General features: G+C 38.1%; 1 protein-coding gene across 6 annotated transcripts in view; it reads right to left on the reverse strand.

The window, feature by feature from the left end:
* The window catches only part of Mid1 (midline 1), a 381,084-nt gene that overhangs the window by 157,783 nt on the left and 200,682 nt on the right, over window positions 1-22,619 (reverse strand). For 2 of the 6 annotated variants that reach the window (NM_001431609.1, NM_001431605.1), the window contains 1 exon segment: window positions 12,539-12,801. The gene's annotated coding sequence lies outside the window, so the exon portion shown is untranslated. 6 annotated transcript variants of the gene reach the window in all.

Genomic DNA, 22,619 nt, shown 5'->3' on the forward strand with positions numbered 1-22,619 from the left:
ATAAGCATCTTGTAGGCATTAGATCTCTATCAGTAAGTTTTCAACACATTGGAAATTATTTGTACTGTATAAAGCTGAGCTTCTTAGCTTGGATAGAGAGTGAAAGAGAACGCAGAATTGGTTATTGGTTGTAGGGGGTGGCATGAAGGCCAATCCTCCTCAGTTTGCTGCAAACTGTTTCAGCTTCCATTCACACAAAATCTTTGGAACCACCTACATTTTAGGGAACTCATATTTGGATTCAACAAGATACATTACCCTGGCAAATGATTACAGAGATAAACACCTAAATGTTTATTAGAACAGTCATAAATCAGCACTGGTGACACACACTTGTAAATCTTAACACTTGGGAAGGTAAGACAAGAGAATCAGTGAGTCTCCGACATCCATGCTGGCTAGGCCAACTAATTGATTTAACTAAATTAGAAAGCCCATCTACCTTTTCACTCAGAAAGCCACTTCTTGTGATCTATTAGACAGATATACCTGACTGGAACACAGTGATGAATATGAGTGTTCTCCATGTATATATACTATTTTAATGACAAAAGACTAGAAGCTACCCATGTGATCAAAGTCGTCAGATATGATAGTATGTTGCAATGGAATGGCAGGATATCATAATGCAATGTTTTACTGCTGCTGAAATAAAAAGGGGGCACTCTCTTTGCCTTATCATGCAAAGAACTTCATGACATATCCCATATGTATGGTGCAGGATACCACACAGAGAAAGTCACCATGTAAGAGGAGGGAAATACACTTGCATATCTACCTTCAATTATTATAAAATTTGCTGTAGAAATGGATGTCACCATAGAATACATACAGTAAATTATACATATTAGAGTTGAAAATATTCATGTACTCATTAGAAGGTAAAGAAGACCTCTAAAGAAGTTTTCTTTGGGATTTTAGTATTTAAAGTAACATAAAGATCAGAAATAGAACACAGCACTCAGATCCGTTTCTAACAATGTTCAAAGACCATACCCTACCATAATCCCTCCCTGAGATAACACGATTAGGACTGAATCCTATCCCAAGTGCTTACATACTGCTTCTTTAAATTATTCCAATCTAATCAGCAATTTACCTAGCTAAAATTCATGTGATTGTATTTTGAAGGGGACACTCCCTTATTTTTTAATTCATCTAGGCAGAGAAGATTTCCAAAGGCACTAACAACAAAGAGATTCTTAGCATGTAAAACCTTAATTAGAAAACAAGAGCCAATAATAGATTTTTTTTTTTACAGAGGAACCACAACTTCATATTCTTTTGTGTTGTTGCCTGATTGCATTTGTTAATAAGGAATTCGAAAACATGTGGATCAAAAAACTGTTCAGGGTCTTTTGGTAGCAAATTATACTTGTAAATCTGATGTAAGTTGATCACTAGAAGAACTCTTACTCTTTGAAGATTAGAATTCACAAATGTATGAAAGAATTAAATGACTCTTTCTTCTAATGATAGAAAGTATTAAATAGCTGGAAAAAATGTGTTTGAAATCAACCAAGGAAGCAATTCATTTTGAAGTATATTCAGTAGAAATTTTAAATAAGAAAAATATGTCAATTCAGTTTCTACTGGATGAACAAGCAAAAAAGAAGCATGAAAGGGATAAATTGAAGAATGTTGGGCTGGGAAATGTCTTCTCTACCTTGTTTAACTTTTTGTTAACTATGGTAGTCAATTATGTCAAGTATAGCACTCTTGGGCACCATAATTCATTCTGTCTCCACAGAACAAAGCAAGAAAGACACTACAACAAACAAAAAAGTGGATGTTCTATTGGATCCTTCAAGAGGGCAGTGGCTATGGAACAAGCAGAAATGAATGCCTCTGATGATGCATCTTAGATTATTTTCTTAATATATAAAATGTCCTCTCTCTGGATCCCAGACGTCTCATATTTCAAAAGAAAATGCAAATCAAGAAGGATTAGTTTGGCTTCTGGAAAGTCAGAACTAAATATGCAAAACTAACAACATGACCCTGAAATAAACAAAAATGTGAAATTGCTCATCCGAGGGGGTGATGTAACTAATACTGACATAATTTTCAAGCAGAAAAGCAAAACTAGGTCAAAGCACGTTGGCCTAACATAGTAAGCATTTTCGCTTCCAGATTTTTATGATGTAGGCTGTGTCTGCAGGCATTATTGTCTTCTGTTATCAATGTTCGGGGCTGTCACAAATAATTCATGTCTTATCACCCTTTGGTAGTTAAACCAAAACAATGCAGTGTACATTTGAACTATTCCATTCTGACAGCTTACATGTTAGAGAGGGAAGAAATATTCATAGAGCATTTCCTTCTGATAGAGGGATTAAACTGTAAATATTCATTATTTTATAGTCTATTATCATGTGATAGATTGCTAACTGGAAAATCACTTGCCTCTCAATCATTATGGGGTTTTTTTGTTTTTGTTTTTGTTTTTACCTTTTTTCACCCAGTCAGACAGAAAGAGCAGTAGCATTAATTTCATTGGAATTCACTTTAAGCACTGACCACAGAAAAGAATCTCAAGTGAATCACACACCTAATAGGATCCATTTAAGCTTTTCTTTCCTCATCATATATGCCCTAAATAAACTCATACTTTTCATCTCCCTTCTATTGTTCTGCTTTATTTTCCTGAAAAGCACACCTGATTAATGGATGAAAAAAAATCATCTCATATCATAATAAACATTTCAATTAAACAAACATAGTCTCTCAGTTGTTAGCATCAGTCATTTTTATATTTAAATTCAGAGCAGAGAAGATATACACAATAGTGGTACAAACACCAAATAAAAAACCATTTGAATACTCAGCTTTGTTTGTTTGTTTGTTTGTTTGTTTGAGATGGTCTTACTTTGTAGTTCAGGCTGACCTTGCATAGGCTATATAGCACAGTCAGGCCTTGAACTTGTAGCAACCCTCTGGTCCAATCCTAAGTGCCAAGATTACAGTGTGATTTATAAGCCCACCTTAACTACTTGGATCTCCAAAAAACTTAACGTTTTGTAATATCATATTATGGCATATAATAATTGCTTTCATTGGTATGTTTCCATATTTTTCCATCGGGACTATATAGATATATATTATAGGATTTAACCATATGCCTGTATACTCCTCTCTTGTCTCCTTCCAATTCCCTGTTCCTCTTCTTCCCAACTAGTAAAGGAGGCATTTTGTCTCAAGATAATACATTTTTTTCTGACTATTCATAACCAGCAACCCATTCTAATTGTCTCAAATTCTACAGCACATGAAATAATAGCAGGGGCTCTGAAAGCAACCAAATGAAACCTTATGATAAAGTCAAGTGGAATGGACACAGAGAGAACAAAATTGGGAAGCATAATTTTCAAGTTCTAGGTGTAAACTCCCTCCTGGGTGTGACTAAAGTGCTTCTTGAGCTAAACTGTGTCACTGGAGCTAGTGCTGGTGGCAGCGCTGGTAGTGCTGAGATATGCTGTTAACTCTGTCAGCCAAGTTTCTCTTGAACTCACTGTAAATCCCAGGGTGACAAGAAGCTTGTAACCATTCTTCTGCCATGACCTCCTGACTGTTGAGTTTACAGATGTGAGCCATTCTGAACTGTATGCTAAACTTTCAACCTATAAACCTTGGAGTGATGGTATACACCTGTAACCCTGACACTTTTTGGTTTGAGGCAGAATAATGAGCTCTAGGCAAGACACAACTATGTATTTAAATACCTAGAAAACAAAAATTACTGTTTGTTTTAACATAAAAGAACAAACATTTGACTAGTAATTTATTTCTCGTACCTAATTTTGTTTTCAAAAGATGGAGGCTCTCTATGAAGCCAAATCTTCCTTCAAGCTCTTAGTCTTTGTGTCTCAGCCCCCTGACTGCCAAAACTAAAAGTATGCATCACTTGCCCAAACCTAACTACCACTTTCTGTTTGTATCTCTAATGTATTTCCTGTATACTTGATTTTATATAAATATACAAATTTCTATTACTTCCGTCTCTTTATTGCTTTATGTGGTGACTCATCTAGTTAATACTAAGTCAGAAAAAGAAAATCTCATTTGTCCACATTTTTTTCTTCCTACTCAAAAAGATAACATGGAAAATATATCCAACTGTAACAGCACTCTAAAATTTGACATGTGATAGGAAACAGGCTCTACTAAGTATACTCTGAAAATGTGTGAGGGCTGTTGTCTCTATAAATCACCAAATAGATGTGAAATTTCAATTCCATAATTTTAACCAGAACTTTCATACAGTGCAGCTCACTGGGAAGTGAGCTCTTCCTCTTGAATGTCACTCTACTGAATACAAGCACAACCAGGACACAGTAGAAAACCTTGGCCTTTAAAAAGACGCTCTCTGAGGTAGGCATGGTGTACATGCCTTTAATCCCAGCACTCAGAAGGCAGAGGCAGGTGGATCACTGTGAGTATGAGGCTAGCCTGGCCTACATAGTACATTTTAGGATAGACAAGGCCATGTAGAGAGATTTTGTCCCCACTCCCATCCCCACTCCCATCCCCCTCCAAAAAGGAAAGAAATAAAAAAAATGAAGGAAGGAAGGAAGGAAAGAAGGAAGAAAGAAAGAAAGAAAGAAAGAAAGAGAGAAAGGAAGGAAGAAAGAGAGAAAGAAAGAAAGAAAGAAGGAGAAAAAAACTTACTTTGTTGCTTAAATAAACATGACTTGCCATTTGCCTGGCAAAATAAACTAACTATACATTTGGCTATGACCTAAAACCTCAAGTTAGCCTCAGTGAGAACAAGCTTAGCAGATCCTATCTTGGCAATTTCGGCTTTGATCTGTTAAAGGCAATTCCCACACCAGAATTATTTCTACCATCAAGATAAAGTGCTTGGTAGGCTCTGGGTTGGGTCTTTGGCAGAATACAACTGAATGGCTAAGCAACCACAAAATACTTTAATTTTTCTGATCCTCATCAATTACTCTTTACTATATCACTGACCACTCAACCATTCTTTCATCTCCAGAGCCGCTCTGATCTTTATGTTTCCCATCATCCTGCTAAGATTTACCTTGCATGTTCCCATAAAACACTTGATAACTCTGGGTTTCAGTCCCAGTATTTGGATCTGAGAATTCAAGGATACTTAGATGTGACTCTTGCTCAAAAGTAACTCAGTCCCAAGATAAGCAGAGCTATAATTAACTGGAAATAGACTATCTCAAACATGAATATGTATAAGAAAGAGCCACAGGCATTTTCTCCCGTTTATTCTAATCCAAATAGATACTTCTCTGCGCACAAAGAAAGTCCTCATAAACAACCTGAATACACACATACCATCATTGCTTCATTGTCACTTCCCTGTGGTTCTCTGGCTGTCAAGCATAAAGGCTCTACTGAGTCCAGAAGTGCAGGGAAGATGCTGAGAAAGGACTAGTGAATAGGTCTAAAATATAAGGTAGGCATGCCACAAATCCTGCCTGACAAGGCAAGATCTGTCCCCAAATATTGTCTCCTGACAGGGTAGTCATGTGTTTTGTAGCTCTGAGCTCTACTGTTTGAAATTCTTCATTGTTTCAATTTCCCCAATTAAGGATTAATTCTAAGGATTGAAAGGCTATGACAGTTTTATCTTATCTATATGAATTCTTTCCCAACATGCCCCAAAGAGCACTGTTCAAAGAAATAGAGATGTGGTATGTGCACAAGGAAGGGGAGGCAAGAAAAGGATAACAGATAGGCAATTACAGATTCACTGCATATCAAATTAGGTCAGGTGGGGAGATACCTTGGAGGGACCAGAATATCAGAAGTGAGAGAAAATGAAAAAAAAAACTAGTGTAAACTTTTTCTATTTCAAGTATTGCTAAAACTGGTCTGGAATGAACAAGTATGGTAATTCTCCTGTATGTCCATCTTTTATAACATAGTAGCACGTTCATAAAACTGGGAACTTGATCTCAAATCAGTCAGATTAACTAGTTTTCAAAATAGTGAATAGGGTGTGTGTGTGTGTGTGTGTGTGTGTGTGTGTGAGAGAGAGAGAGAGAGAGAGAGAGAGAGAGAGAGAGAGAGTGGAGAGGGCATGGATACCCTCAGGAATATCATCCAGCTGCTTTTTAAAATAACATTTTTATTTTATTTATCTATATATCTATATTTATGTCTATATCTATATATCTATATCATATATATATATATATAGAGAGAGAGAGAGAGAGGGAGAGAGAGAGAGAGAGAGAGAGAGAGAGAGAGAGAGAGAGAGAGAGAGAGAGGTAGAGACACAGAGAGAGAGAGAGAGAGAAAAGAAAACTAATCCCAGTGTGTTCTATTAGTGCTACCCATGTGCATCTGGATGCGAGGCTACTCTCTGGAACATAAGCTACTCCCAGTGGCCACACTCCAAGAAAATTAACTCCTTGCCACAGCAGCCATCAATAGACAAACAGTTCCTCAGCTAAGGGTGGGGCCTTGCGAGCACCTTTTTATACATGTTGCAATTTTTACTGTCTTCTTCCTCCTTTGAGACAGTCTTTTATTGGCTTGCAGCACTAATTCTGGTAGACTGATTTGCCAGTGTGCCACAGTGACCTCCTGTTTCCTCTTACTCATTGCTAGGAACACAGTGCACTACTCCTCCTAGCATTTTTATATGGTTTCTGGGTATCAAACTCCTTTGCTCATGTTTGCAAGGCAAACATTTTTCTGGCTAAGCCTTGTCCACAAACTCTTCAAAAATAGTGTTTCAGAATGTCCACCCCATAATTACTCACTTCAAAATTTTGTAGTTTCAAACAAGAAACTCAAAAAACAAACTTAGACAGGAGACAAAAGTTTGGGTGAGTCTAGATAATATTTGTATAATTGTGCATCTCAAAGGGTTAGAAGAAAGGATTTCAAAATGTTTTTGCCCTTAAGAGTTGATAATTTGAAGAGACAGATACATTTAACTTATTTATACAAGATATGGATGCACTGAAACATCACATGGACCTCATTAGTACGTACAATTTTTATATTTCATGCATCAGTTAAAGATTAAAAAACATGATACACACGAAATATCAGTGAAACCCATTATATTGCATGCTTACTAAAAATCAATTAAAAATAAGGCTACAATGCAAAGAATACACTTATATGCTAAATAAACTTAAAGTAACTAAAAATATACCTTAATATTCAATAAAAGTGGAATATAAAGCATTTATAATGTTGGGGCTCTGTATGAGGTATTTTTCTCTGATAAATTAATTTTAAAGAAGAAATCATAAATGTCTCCAAATGAACATGGAGATAAAAATTAACTAAATACAGATCATTTCTTAGCTCCTTTAAGTTCCGTAAAGCTTAGGATATCATTGGTTTTTAAATGGATTTTCATCCTTACAAATAACCATAGGGAAGAACAAGCAAGCAGCCATTCTTCTCATGTAATAACCTATATTATACTATTGGTATAAAACCTGTATTGTAGATTGGAAGTTCTTTGAGGGCAAGGATTTTATCAAATTATGCTGAGAACCCAAAAGCCATCTGAAATACAAAATTCACTCACTGACTTCTTCTGAATGAACTAAGTAGATTAATTCTGGAAGTGCTCAATAAATGCTGAATGATGAGATGGGGAGCCTTAATATTTTATTTATCATACACAGTTGACTGAATATGGAACCATTAACAGTCACATGCTACAATCAGGACCACTTGCTGCTTTTGCTTTTCTAACTCAGAACCTGCTTTTTTATTTATTTTTTTTTTTGCACAAAGGAGATATGTTTTCAAGATTTAAGTTTTCAATTCTTTTTAATAAATTTCCCTCTAGATATTTATGTGTCTGGGTACTACAACTTTTTACTTCCTTAATACCACTTACTGGAAGACATTAAAGGTCTTAATGTTATGTCAAAGAATATCTTCATCTAAGGGAAAAAGAAGTCTTTAATTCTGACGAGCATCTACTATTGTGTCCTCACCAGGCCACTTAACAAGACTCAGGAAAGAACCTAAAACAAAACCGGTAAGATCAGTTTGGTGTCAGATGAAAGGAGCTGATAAAGAGCCAAAAATCTTCCTCATAAACTTCCGCATAGCCACACAGAGATTAGGTTCCAGTTTGACCTGGCTGTATTACCCTTGCTGTATTCGAAGTGTATTTTATATTCTCTTCCTTGAATGAACTGGTTTTCATAGCAGATTTAGTCACAAGGTTAAAGAATTGGTAACTAATTATTCCATAGAAGCAGAGTAATCTCTCTGGCTTTGCTTGGGGATGCCTGCAGTGGTGTCCAAGGCCTGGACTTTCATCATGGAAACTTCAAGTCTGACCCCTGCAGGTAGACAAATGAAATACACACTCCCAGCCAGATCCTGGTATTTCTTTTAGAGCCTGGAGTTCTAAAACTGACACCACACAGATTCTAAGCACAACAGAGATATTGACATCATTGACATACGTTGGACTTCTCTTTCATTTTACAATTTGCTCTGGGAGCATAGCAAACAGTTGATTAAGAAGAATTTAAATTACATTTAACAACTATTCTGATGTGTTCAGTCATATATTTTTTTTTCTTATCTAGAGAACTCCAAGTGATTTGGAACAATTGGGATTCTCAAATCATGTGGACAAAAAAAATCCTGATTTGGCCCATCTTTTCTTAATCAAACAAATTACTCTTTGACCAAATACTCCCCCATCCCCCTCAACAATTCAAAGTCCAGGTTTCCATAACTACCTTGGATGTCTATTTACCATACAAGGGATCAAAGCCAGGAGACATCCACAAGCACAGTTAGCCTTAAAACTTGCAGGAATGTCTGTGGATAGCATACAACTACCAATTAACAGATTTGTTTGAAGCCTATGCGGTCCACAGCCAGACAAACTCAGAATATGAGTCACACTGAACACGAAGGAAAAGCCAACTCAAAATTACTTTGAAACGACCAACAAATATCTTTTAGTAGAAAAGCCCTAAAATGATAACATTTCCTGAAAGAGGGGCAGTAGAAAGAGAAATAAAATTTTAACATATGCCAAAGACATCAAACTCTCTAAAGCATATACAAAAACTTAAAATGTCTGTTAAAAGGGAACCATTTCTCAGATACACATTTAAAATCCCAGTTAGATCATCTTCCTATTAAGTGCCATAAAACTGCCTGATCTCAATGTTGGGACAAAGGAGATTAGAAAGGTCCTGTCTTTTATACTTTTCAAGGCTTCATTTTCAAAGGAATGAAGCTATACTGCATACTTGAGACACTGTATGCTGGTAACAGAACAAGAAGAAAAGGAACATCGGTGGAGAGGCTGTTTTCATCTCCAGAATGCCTTTTGGGGGCCTAAGCCTACACAGGTAGTCTTTCTGGGTGGGTGAATTTGAGACTAGCCTCTAACTTGCTGTTCTCATTATTTTTAACCTTTTCTTTTCTTCTCATCTCTTTATTTCTTTTTGTTTTCTTTTCTTTTTCTTTCTTTTTTTTTCTTTTTTGTTTCACTTCAGCATTTGTTCGATGAGGATCAAGTTGCCCTTCATTCTCTCCGTGGAGATGTGGTTGAGAATAAATAGATGATGTTTGTAAAGGACTTTCTAATCCTCTGAGGAAAGATTACTACCAAGACTTTCATTATTAAGCCAGATGTCCTTGGGCATTTTAACTCCAATTTAAAGAATGCAAAATGGGCTGATCAAACTGAGTCACAGTTTCCTTGCATCAGCAGCATCTTAGTCTCACAAAACATAGCAGCTGGGAGACCTGGAGTCTAAAAGAAAAGTCATCTCAGCTTCTTAGCGTGTTTTTCTAAAGTTATTGGGATGCTAAAAACCCAAAATATGTCTGGTAGGGAATTTTGTCTGGAGATTCTATGTTTTTTCCAACTTGAGAACGAAATATTTGTTCTTAGTCTGTAGTGGGACAATGAATGTGACTTGCTATTTAGGGAGGATATTTGCAGTTGTGGGAATGCCATAAGCAAACCTGTTGTTTTTGGCTGAACTTCTATAACAGGTGGCCATGCCTTTCCTTTTGCCTGGGAATGTAGCAAATTCCTTCTCAAAAAAGATTCTGAAAAGTTTTCTATTTATGATCAAAGTGCAAAGAGAGGTTGGCACGATTTAAAATTACTTCTTGATGAACTCAATTCAGGTTTATGCTTGTTTGTTTGTTTGTTTGTGGCATTTCCTCTACAGGGATTTTGAACTGCATGTTCTTCTGCTGACAACCTGGTAAAAGCTCAAACTTTCTGAATCTTACAAACATGCACCCTTCTAATTCTGTTGGCAATTTTTGGCTATGGAGAATTTCTAACTAGTTAGTGGTAGGGATCTGTTCTGGCCTGCCACCCCACTGTTCGGCATTTGCACAGCCCTAGGGACAGATCACTTACCAAGCAAAAAGATTGAGTTTCTTTGCTGAGCTGATGACACATGGGTTGGTTTGATAGCTAACCCTGAAAATACAGCCAGGGGCTGCTGGGCCTAAGATGACAAATTGGTTGGTGGATGTTATTCCTCTGCCTCAGTGAAACAGTAAGGTTTCTCCCCCTCCCCCACCATGAGAAACAAGAACAAATCTGGGACTCCTCCATGCAGTCATGCTACCATCTCATTCCTGGTTTCTTATATGAACAATGATGCTCTACTCTTGCATCCCCTCCCCCAGTCCCTCCCTCTTTTCCAGTACCGTAGGAAAAAGAACAATGTTATATATGTATCCAGAGATGTGGGATGAAAAGCTGGCCATTCATTAAATAACTAAAGAGTTACTACATGCCTACTTGTACACTTCAAACTTCAACACTGGGCTGTTTTCCAACTTCATACAACTACCACAGTTACACATGGGAAAAATCATCTCAAGCTCTGGACAAGCCTGCCTTAGGCATCAGACAGAGGGAGTGTCACCCCATTCCAAAGGAACTGTGTGGGCACAAAGATTTTAAAAAGTGAGTTCATACATCACCGAGGACAAGACAGGTGGCTACACACAGCATCAAATAACTTCTTTGTTCAGGCTTAGGACCTTTATAAAAAATATTATCGTGTACCTATTCTTTTCCTTGCTCCTATCCAGTAAGCCTTCTTGCACCCTTTGTCTATCTTAATGTGGTTGCTAGAAATTCAAAGAATGAGGTTGGTCTATAAGCTCGAAAAACTTAGAGAAGCCCGCCTCTGCACCACTCTCCAGCTAGGCAGATGCAATTTGCTGAAAGCACACAATCTTTCATGTGCTTTTCTGTACTCGCTGCAATTTGCCAAGCATGGTTCCATAAGAGCAAGTTAGGGAACAAGAAATTTGAAGGTCTTTACTCCTGACCTTTCTGGTGGGGCCTCTGCTTTACCTTGGGAAACTGCAGCAGTGGAACAGAAAGTTGTAAACCCTTTGGCCCAACCACTAATGGGAAGGTTTACTTTCGCCTAAAGTGAACACTCGGGTGGGGCACATTCAATCCAATTGGAAGAAAAATGGGAAGAGGTTTTCCGGTGGCAAAACAGATGCTCGGTTTCCCACCCGGAGTTACTCAGCTCTGGCAAGAGTAGCTAGCATTCCTCCCCTGTGATCTCTGCCTTTCCCAGTCACTGAAAGACGTTTGTAGTCTTGTCTTCCCCTTATGAGTATCGATCTTGGCATTAAAATATTGACGTAAGTTTTCTTTTTTTTTTTTACCACAACTGTGATAGAGTTGTAAATTTTACCCCCTTCTAGGTTTTCTAATCCATTCTTTCCTTTTCTCTTCTTTCTCAACAGCAAAGCTGTAAACCTCATAAAGTTCTACCTAAGTTGATAAGGAATTTTAACCCCATGCCCTAGAGCAACGGAAGAAGCTGCTGGCTTAGAATTCTTTACAGAAACCCACTTAAGTAACCCACAAACCCTTTCTCTGTTCATTTCTGCCGAGACTGTGTTCTTAGGTCTAGAAAATGCTAGAACTTTTTTTTTTAAAGTCTGTAACACCCCCCTCCCCCTACGCCTGCCTCCACTGGAAGTGCTGCTTGTTCCATCCAGACTGGTTTCGTCTTCTCAGCCAGGCGCGCGCGCGCGCGCGCGCGCACACACACACACACACACACACACACACACACTAAAGTGCTCACTCAGAATGTGAAAGCAAAATAGGATAAGAGTGCTAGTGTACTTCTTTGTCAGGCTACTCAGTTGTCTTTATTTTAACTTGAAGCACAATAGGGTAGAGGCTAAAAGCTTGAGATGAATCCAGCACAATACATTCCAGAGGCCCGCAAACTGGGATTGATTTGCATATTCCACAAACCGCTTTGAACCTTTTACAAAGACTGCCTGACATCAGCAATCACTCTTAGAAGCAAAAGCTGGCACCGGTAGTAAACACGAGGCAGTTGGGTGACGGCAGGTGATGTACTTTCTAAGGTAGCCTTAGGAAGAAAACGCAGTCCCCTCCTTCCACCTAATGGATCTACTGGCACCCGGCATTTGATCACCCCGCACGCTCTCGGGAGTAACAGGTCGCAGGAGTCCCAAGCTAAATCCCTCTTTCTGTGGCTGGCGCCAGCACAGCGACAATCACAACCCTCAAGCTTACCTGACTCATGTTTAGAATTCCATGACCCATCCGGCAGGGAGCAAGCTGCTCGGAAGCGCACCCGCAGGCTTCCAAGCACAGACACCAAAGCCGGCAGAAAAGCCCACAAGACAAAAGCAACTCGGTGGAATCCACAGGCAGCAAAGAGCACGTTTTTCGTTCCCCTCCCTTTTTATTCTTTGATCTGCTTCTATACGCACTCTACCCAAGACAATGTCAAGTTTCTCAACCTTTCCTTTTCCAGCCTATGAAAAGTCGGGCGCAGGCTAGCGAGGACCGCCTGGCTCTTATTTCAAATCAGTTCACAGGGACGTCGTAGGCGGCGGGCTCCGGTCGCGGCGAGCCTCGCCAATCAGGAGTAGGGGGTGGACCTGAGTGCAGGAAAGGCTGCCTTTACCGGGATTAGGGCAGCTTTCAGGAGTCAAATGACTGGAAGCAGCTGGATGTAATGTCAGAGCTCCCAAAGTAAAGGATGAGTTCTATTCTTGTCTAACAGACTGCGTCTGCTCAAAGCTTAACTAGCTCCGGGCCCTAAATCCTTGCACTTTAAGAGCCCCCTTAAAAGCACTAAAGAATTTTAAAGGTGCAGAATTATTTCAGCGAGAAAACCTCAACCCTCAGGACTCAAGGATTTTTTTAAGTGTATCTTGCTCTAGATACCTAATTTTGTAAAAAACAGTGGAGGGAAAACCACACTGCTGTAAGTATCACTTTAACTGAAACAAGCAAACAAGACACACAATGTTACCTATCTTCATGTAAACTCTACATCCAACCTCTGAAAAGCAAATGTTAATGGGACTGTGCACACAAATATTTTGAAATACAGGATGTGAAAAATCTTCATCTCTGGTGACTGAAGGCACAATTTCAGATAAAGCATTTGCTAATTAGAACAATAAATGCAGAAATTTGGTTAAGAAAAGGTTTTCTAATAAGTGTATCTTCCTCTAACTGTAGTTGCTAATAGGGACAAGAAAGGTAAAACTAGCTGACTTCTTGGAAAGTTCAAGCCCAAGTGAAGGAAAATGCCGTTTTCTTTCTGAGCTCCCCCCAAAAAATGTAACACTTTCAAGCCTTCTTGACTCTATTTCCTATGCAAATCTAATTCTTGGATTCAAGAAACCTTGGAAACTGAGTAAAGATCACTGTTTGTAGAGCCCACAGTATGATTTTTTCCAAAACAAGTAACCACAGTGTGAGGATGATCCAATCCATGTTTGCAGTTGTGCACTATCAGTAAATAAAAAGAGAAACAATGATTTAGAGTGCTGGAGGTATAGTTCAATATGTGTGAGCTTGGCTGAGTTCTGAAATTTTGGCAGCAGGGCACAAGCACCTGGGAGTCCATAGCTTTGTCTCAGCTCTCCACTGAGAAGTGTTAGAGTCCCCCTAATCACACCAGCTGCCCTCTATCCATTTGTTTGTTCTTCAGAGGCATTCACTATGGCCTAGACCCAAGTTTGTTTAGCCTTTCCACATGGTGATCCCGCATCAGGGTCTCTCTCTCTCTCTCTCTCTCTCTCTCTCTCTCTCTCTCTCTCACACACACACACACACACACACACACACACACATACACATTCACACACACACACACACACACTCACACGTACACACGTACACATGCACAGAGAGAGTCATAATGTTTTAAATCTGTTTATAATTTTGTGTTGTACAGTATTCATAGTCACCTTTGGCCATGTGCATACTTAGGATCATGGGTTGGGCTGAACAAGGTTGGGTAGATTAAGGCTTCTAAACTTTGAAATTATTGGCATCTGGAGACAAATAATTCCTAATCTTGGCACTAGCTGTTCAGTGTGTTGTCAAATATTTAGCAACATCATACCCTTTGCCCACTAAATGTCCATAACTGATTAATAAGATATAAAGATGTCACTGGATATCCTCTAGGGATCAAAACCAATGTTTGTTAAAATCAATTCTGAGTTCAACATGTGAATACTCAGGCCCTTGGTCCAAGAGAAACTGATTGGGTAGGTGTGCCAACCAACGTTGCTAGGAATCCACATTTTATCCCACTGCCAATGGGTTCCGATTCACGTTGAGATAGTCTACATCTACCACTGCCCTAGATATATCTGAGCTCTGCATGTACGTTGTGTTGGATGACTATGTTTAGGTAGAAAAAAAAAGGGAAGCAATTTGGATCTAGAAGGAAAACAGGCTCAAGTATAGAGAGACTTTCAGGCAAGAAACACCCAACTAATCACTTGTCAGGATTTGAAATAAAATAAGCTTGATGTTTCATCACTTGGAAATTAAGCATGAAAATATTTCACCTTATTTCCCTTCAATTTGTTTAAACATTTGTTTAGTATGTGTGCCTCCTGAATGCTGACATTACATATGTATGCCACAATCCTGGGCTTCAAGTTTAATTATGGCTTAAAACTTAATAATTCTATGCATTTAAGAGGTAGAGAGACCTTACCAGTTTCTGAGCTAACTGATTAAATACAGCTGATTTTTTATTCTTTTCATTTAAAAAAATTGTTAAGCCATTCATGCTTTGAATTTAGAGATGGATTTTGATTGCTTTGTTTTGTTCTTTGTCTTGAGACAGGCATTGGCTGTGCTGTGTAACCTAGTCTCAAACATCTGGCCTCAGAGGCTTCCATTGCCCCAGTCTCCTGAACTCTGTGGCTTTAGGTGCATTACATTGCAACCACCTACAAAGGTTCTTTCTCTCTCCCACCTAGTCTCACAGCATTTCTGTCCATTAACAATTAAAGTGCTATCTCCACTTAGGCCAAATCTTCCTCTGCACCCCAAAAGGAATTCTGCTACACTTTTACTATGATTTCAGAACAAAATTTTAAGAGGAAAATTACTTAAAAGTTGTTTTTACTTGGCTAAATTCCCTCCATAGATCCTGAGGCCCTTGAGGATTATGTCAATCAGAACTCTTCAGAGAAAGAGAATAAAAAATGCGTATGTATTTCCTATATAGAGACTTTTTTTTCAGTTTTGTATGACTGCAGAGACACATAGTCCTAATACCCATAGGTCATTTGGCAGAGGCTAACCCTGTAGCACATTGAGGAAGGTTTTTTTTTCCTTTTTCAGGGAAACCTCACCTTTGTATTAAGGACTTTAAATTACTGTATGGGATCACTCTTATACTGTATGGGCTCACTCTTATTATCAAATATAATCTCCTTCACATAATGTCAACTGACTATAAATCTTAACATCCACGAAACAGCTGCAGGTTAAGCTAAGATTAATTGAGTACCATGGCTAGCCAAAATGACAAAGACAAACCATCACAAGGCTCCTACACAAATATTTATATGTTCCTTATAACAAGAAGCACAGAGAGCGTATGGTCAATTATAGAATAAATATCCATGAAATAGTTACAAGTACTATGCTCTCCTTTATGCATAAGACAATGTTCTCATAGATTTATTATATTCTTTCCAATTGCAAGGTAAAAAACACAAAAAATATGAGACTAAGTGATTTATGACAATTCCACACCAAGTTATACTATCAATCAAATGTCAGGAGAGAATGGAATTATTTTCAAACCAGCTCTCAAAAACTTTACATCCCTAATATTCTCTTTGGAAATCAGTCAAAAAATGTGTTTAACAAAATGAGGGAATTAAACAAGAAAAGAAGTCATTGAAACTGAGAAAACAGAAAAATCACTATAAAATTAAATAAGAGAAATATAGGAGGAAGAGACAGAGAGGACGTTGTAAAATAAACAATGTCACTGACAGATTACCTGTGAGGACAAACAGATACTTATTAATGTAAGTAAAATCTGAGGTTATTAATAACTCCAAAAAGCCAAAAACAATGAAAAAGCATAGTCAGAAATCTATTTAACTTGACAGTGAACTCTGATATATAGGAGCAGAGACTGTATTATTTAACTTAGTATCCATCTTTCTCTCATTGGTTTGGTGGTTTCCTGAGACAAGATATTTCAAGGTCTTGCTAATCCAGCCTCACTGTGAATTTGCCACTTCCTGCCTCTCAACATCTTGACTGTTGGAGTCAGATATGGGCACTAAACCTATTTTTCTCAGATTTTCTTTTCTCCTTCTTTCTTCCTCTTGTTCTGTCCATATGAATGTGTGCTCATGTACATATGTACATGCAGAGGCCAGAGACCAACTATGCTGTATTTTCCACACCATACACCAATGTACATTTTATGAGACACCATTTCTCACTGCCCTGCTCTATACCAAGTGGGCTAAGCTGGCTGCCATGTAAGACCCAAGGGTCCAATTTTTCCTCCTTTTGCTCTTCTTTCCCTTCTTCTTCTCCCTTCATACATTCTCCCTTCTTTCCAGTTTTCCATTCTCTCTTCTTTCCTTCAGTCATTTCTTCCTTCATTTTTGGTACTAGAGGCTGAACACAGGATTCATTTTTTGCTTGTATACACAATAGCAGATAATGTCTAAAATTCATAAGTCAATAGATAGCAGTAAAGCAATATTATGTGAAATTTGGAAGTACATAGCAAATGAAATATTTCCCAGTTGAAAATGAATTCCTTAGCATGGAATGGGGGGGGGAGTCAAGGATTCTTTTTTCATTATGAGTTTTCAGTTCAATACGCCTGCACCCAAACATGTGTTATTTTGATTAAAATTAAATCAGTTCATACAAGGACACTGGGTAATTATTAAATCAGTTTCTTGCCCTTGAATTGATGTTCTTTAAACTGGTAATGTTTCACAATTATCTGGCCAGTGGTTCAGCCTAATGGCCTCTATCAACCCCCAATATAATGCCACCACCTCATGCTTAGATGAACTGATTGGCAATTCCTGTTTCTCTTACTACATCTTTAGTTTGCTCAAGATTTATGATTGATTCATTGTGTGCACCCAGAGATCCATACATTAGCTCTAATCCAGACTCTTTTAGACATCCTTTCTAACTGCTCTCTAGGAGTGAAGATTCTATAACCCAAATACCTTAATAATTAGTTAGACTAATCAACCCCTTTTTATTTTACACATAATTGCCATCTTTTTCTATGTAAATCCTGTGTTTCTGTTGTAAGTTTAAGTGTGGTTAGAAATAGCTGGCTAATCTTGTCCATATTATATCCATTTTACTTCTTATCCTTATTTTTTTTCACTTTATATCTTAAGAAGAATAGTTCCTAAAACCTTTAATATGTTGTGGTGGTTTGAATAAGAATGGCCCCCACAGGTTCCTATACTTAGATGCTTAAGGAGTGGCACTATTTGAAAGCATAGGAGGTATGGCCTTGTTGAACTAAGTGTGGAGTAGATGTGGCCTAGTTGGAGGAAGTGTATAACTAGAGATGGCCTTTGAGGTTTCAAAAGCCCAAGCCAGGCCCAGTGTGTCTCACTTCCTGAAGCCTATGGATCCAGATGCAAAATTATCAGTTCCTTCCCTAGCACCATGTCTCTCTGTATCCTGCTATGCTCCCTGCCATTGTGATAATGCAGCACAACTATGAAACTGTAAGCAAGTCCCAATTAAATGTTTTTCTTTACAAGAGTTGCTGTGTTAATGGTGTCTCTTCACAGCACTAACACACTGACTAAGACTGCCTAATGGTGTCTATTTTTTTTAATAATCAATGAAGATTTTAAAAATTCACTTTTAGCAAGGCATGATAGTGCATACCTTTAGTCCCAGTACTTTGGAAGCAGAGTCAGAAAAATCTCCATGACATCTACATAGCAAATTCCAGGCCAGCGAGAGTTACATAAACCCTGTCTCAAAAAATTAACTTTTATGCATCAGATCTCTTCTTTGTGTCTATATTAGAATTAAGTAAATCAACATGCTTTCTTTTTAATCATGTGGACATAAGGAGCTACACATAAATTTTTACTGAGAAGCTTTCAACAGGATTTTTGCACTCCTTTCTTAAGAAAACTGAGTGTTTATATTTAAATTGCTACTTCTCAGATGTACAGAAAGATTGTCAGGATGACAGTGTTGTGAAAAATTGGCAAATATCCTCTCCCGTTTCACTCAACGTGTGTATGCTTAGATTTAAAATGAAGATAAAGATATAAAGTGCTTATGAATAAGGATTTACGTATCTCTTCTCTTTGTTAGGCACATCAGATCCCTTGTCATTCTTATTCAATAGCCAAGAAAATAATATTTGCTCTCATTTATTTATAATTGGATAGCTTTTGCTCTGCTGGGAAGCACTTGTGAAAATCCACACATACTGTGATAAGCTTTCCTTGTATTGTACCTCTGGCACAAGATAAACATGCTAAGTTGTTTCATTGGAAGAATTGCAATAGGATTCACAGAGGTCCAAATACCTGAGGAACTATATCAAATGAAGCAAAACTCATTCTCTTTTAAGTATTAATTTACAAAAGGAAGGGCTTTTTTTTACTTCTTATATAATTGTATAAATAGTAATGGTACTTGAAGTTATTTTAATATGAATAAAGTAGCACCATACAGGAGATAAAACAATTTTATTCCTATTTGTACCATTATCTAAGGCGAATCAAAATCCCTTGTGATAGTTCTTCTGAACTATAATTGTGAGAGGGAGATAATTTTGTTATGCTCACCTTTAGAAACCATTCACTTGGCACATAAATGAACTCATCTTCAACATGAAAATATTAATGTAACCCAGTAAAGGGATTTCAAAATGACCTTACTTAACATGCCAGGTAAGGTACTAACAGGTCTGGTGAAATTGAAATGTGGAGATCAACACCAGAAAGAAGTGTTATTTTGTAAAATAAAAACAGCAGGAGATATTTATTCTGAATTCAAATGCAAACTATGAATGAAAGAGATCTATTATCTATCATGGACTAATTATGTATGCACTATCTTACCACAGAGATGCAAACGTGTACAGCTGATACTTGGGAAACTGGGTTCTAGAGTCTATGGTCATTCTAGCAATGGCACTGTCACCCCAGAGAAGAAGCCTTTTCACAATGAGGAATTAAATCACAGAGCACCCATGACTTGTTCCAAATCCCTCATCCCCCATGTTTTGTATTAGAGTGATAGGATTTAGCACATAGATTCTGACATGGTTCTGAAATTTCCAACCTCAATTTATATGCCAACATCTTTACACTGTGTTAAAGTAAACGAGGACTTTGCCATTTTACTGAAAACAAATTGAAGCACTTTAGTAATTTTTATTTAGTTTAAATGGCTCACCAAATGTGGGCTGTGATTATCCAGCTATTGTTAAGGAAGAAAGAAACAATTCATGTTCCTTGAATTGAAAGGGAAAAGACGTCCTTCCTGTGCTAGTCAAGAGAGGATACGAATTTTAGTGGCTATGTTTTAAGAAATGTGAATAAACTTTTTTTTTATCATTCAGAATTTCTAAATGGCATTCCCAATAGAAAACAGCTTTGTGATTCATGTTCACAGCTAAGAGCACAGCTTTGGAGATTTGTCCTTACTCATTGTTAATTGGTTCACAAGTGGTTTAGCTATCTATTTCATTAGCAGTATATAAAGACTTGCAGCTCTACATTAAGAGATTTGCATTGCTCCCAGGACGTCCAATGATTGCTAACATGGAGACAAATCCCTCCTATAAGAAAACTTGGCTTGGCATGGTGGCTCATGCTTGTAACCTCAGCACTTTTAAAGGTAGGTCAGGAAAGTAGCCATGAGTTCCAGGCCACCGTGACATAAAGTGAGACCTTATCTTGGAAAACAAAGAGGAAATGGAATAAAATAAAGAGGAGGAGGTGGAGGAAGAAGCAGAGGAGGAGGAAGTAGCAGAGGAGGAGGAAGTTTGGAGTCTTAGGCTTGTGATTAAAACAAAGCAGGAAAATCATGAGTTCTAGTATAGCCTGGACTACATAAGGAGACCATGTCAAAAGGGGGAGGGCAAAAAGGTCTGTGGAACTCTCCGGTCTTAAGCTCATAATAATAAAATGTGACAATAAACCTTCTCTTACATAAGAATGAATAAGTCTTCAATCTATATATAAGTATTATTGAGCATTTTCTACGTGTCAGACATTGTTTTAGGTACTAGTGATGTAGGCAGATACCCATAAATTATAAACTGCCCTTGTGAATAGGAGATAGAAAAGAATAAGCCAATAAATAAAATAAAATTAGTCTCATAGTGACAGGGGTAATATAAATGATATAGCAAGTACTAGTGGTATGGGTAAGGAAACAAGGAAGCAGGGCTTCTGTCTCTGTAACAGGTTAGTATGGAGGAGTAGAGTTTGCTAGTTTAGGGCAAACAAAAAAATTTAGAGAAACTGCCCTGGCTAGAAGAAAACAAATAAAGGTGGCAACTGCAAATGCTCAGGTCTTAAGAATGCATGACTATTGTGTCCCAGTGTGCTTGTACACATGCATGTGCCTGTGTGCGTGTGTGCGTGCGTGTGTGTTGTATGTGTGTGTGCATGCATGTGCATGTGTGTGTGCATGCATGTGCGTGCGTGTGTGTGTGTGTGTGTGTGTGTGTGTGTGTGGTGTGTTCTTTGCACACCCAGTAAGTTTCATAATCCCCAGAAGAGCTGAGATGCCTGATGTGTCAAAACTGGATGGCACAAATGATTTGGAGCTGAGGAACGACATCTAATTGACATTTTTAGCTAAGTGGCACTCCTAGAAGAAAGCAGTTGGCAAGGTGAAATTTTTTTAAAAGTCTGGGGAGGGGCAGGAGGTGGCAGGGAAGTCACTAGGTGTGCTGCTCTTCCACTGTAATCTTAGCACTGCAAACACGAAGCCAGCATGATCACAAACTCCATACTAGTCTGGTATAAAAAAAAACAGAAAGAAAGAAAGCAAGGTTGGGGGAGAGGAAAGGACAAAGGGAAGGAAGGGGAGAGGAAAGAAAGGAGGAATGGAGAGGAAAAATTGGTCAGGGCTGGGACTGGAGATCAGGGGACTTACAGGTTTCTGATGATAGTATGATTTAGTAATAGCATGGGCAGAGCTCATAAGGAGAGAGAAGGCCAAGGTAGCTTCCGTGATTCTTGATTGAAGCAGCTAGAATGCTGAGATTGGTATTTACTGAGATGGGGCTAAATGCAGAAAGTGCCATTGGCAGGACAAGCCGCCATCTTGCTTCAGGCTCCTGTTGGTAGGGAATCTGAAACTCTGCTGTGATTATCTACATACACCTCTGAGCAGGATTTTGGTACTCCTTTCTTAAGAAACCTGATTGTAAGACCCACGTCCTGGTGGGTAGAAATCGACCACAAGTACTTGATTTTTCTATTCCCAAGGAAATACAGCACTGTAGTTAGTAGCTTTGGTTCTGGAAAAAGCTCCTTAGTCCAGGTGTCAATTGTATTTCTTTTCATGGCTGATGTGATGAAGCCTTTCTGAGAAAATCATAACAAAGAACCCATCATTAGAAAGTTCCTTTTAAAATTTCTCAAGAGTGAGAAAATATACAAGAATGCAACTGAAACTGTCAGCAATGACATTTAAGACAGCAACACATTTGTAGACTTTCAGATATGGAACAGGAAACAGTTGTTCAGATATATTCACGGGGAACTCTAGGGCTGACAGTAACATCTGAAGTTAGCTTCCCTCCGTTCCAAGTCCTTCAGCACAAAGTGTTTGCATATGAGACACTCCTGAGCCTCTGCTTTTCTGCTTTTCTCCTCATGTTGCAGTGTCTGGCCTATGAGCTTCCAAGCCTAGCTTTCATTGTAATCAGGGCATGCTTCCAGATTTTTTTGTTGTTGTTTTGTTAATTGGTGCTATATAAAAGATAACCTGACCCCAAAAGACTCTAATAAATCCAGGTTATGACTAGTATTTAACCCTCATCCATATTTCAAAATGTATGTAGGCTAGGCCACGACTATTTTTTTCCTATGTGTCTTGAGCAAGTGACTTAAAAAATTATCTGTGCTCAGGCTTGACAGTCTTCCCTGGTATGGCTAAGAATGATGTATAGAAACTTTATAAATAACCATGTATTTCTTCAAATATTTTGGAATCTTTGTCCCAAAATTTAAGCCTTTCTTTCCTTTTCTAAATGTGTACCAAGGTTCCCCAAATCTAACAATTCCTATGAGTTTCAATAGTTTTCCTTTGAAATGTTGTGAATACAAAT

Source organism: Rattus norvegicus, chromosome X (assembly GCF_021556685.1).
Source record: "Rattus norvegicus strain SHRSP/BbbUtx chromosome X, alternate assembly SHRSP_T2T, whole genome shotgun sequence".
NCBI lineage: Eukaryota > Metazoa > Chordata > Mammalia > Rodentia > Muridae > Rattus > Rattus norvegicus.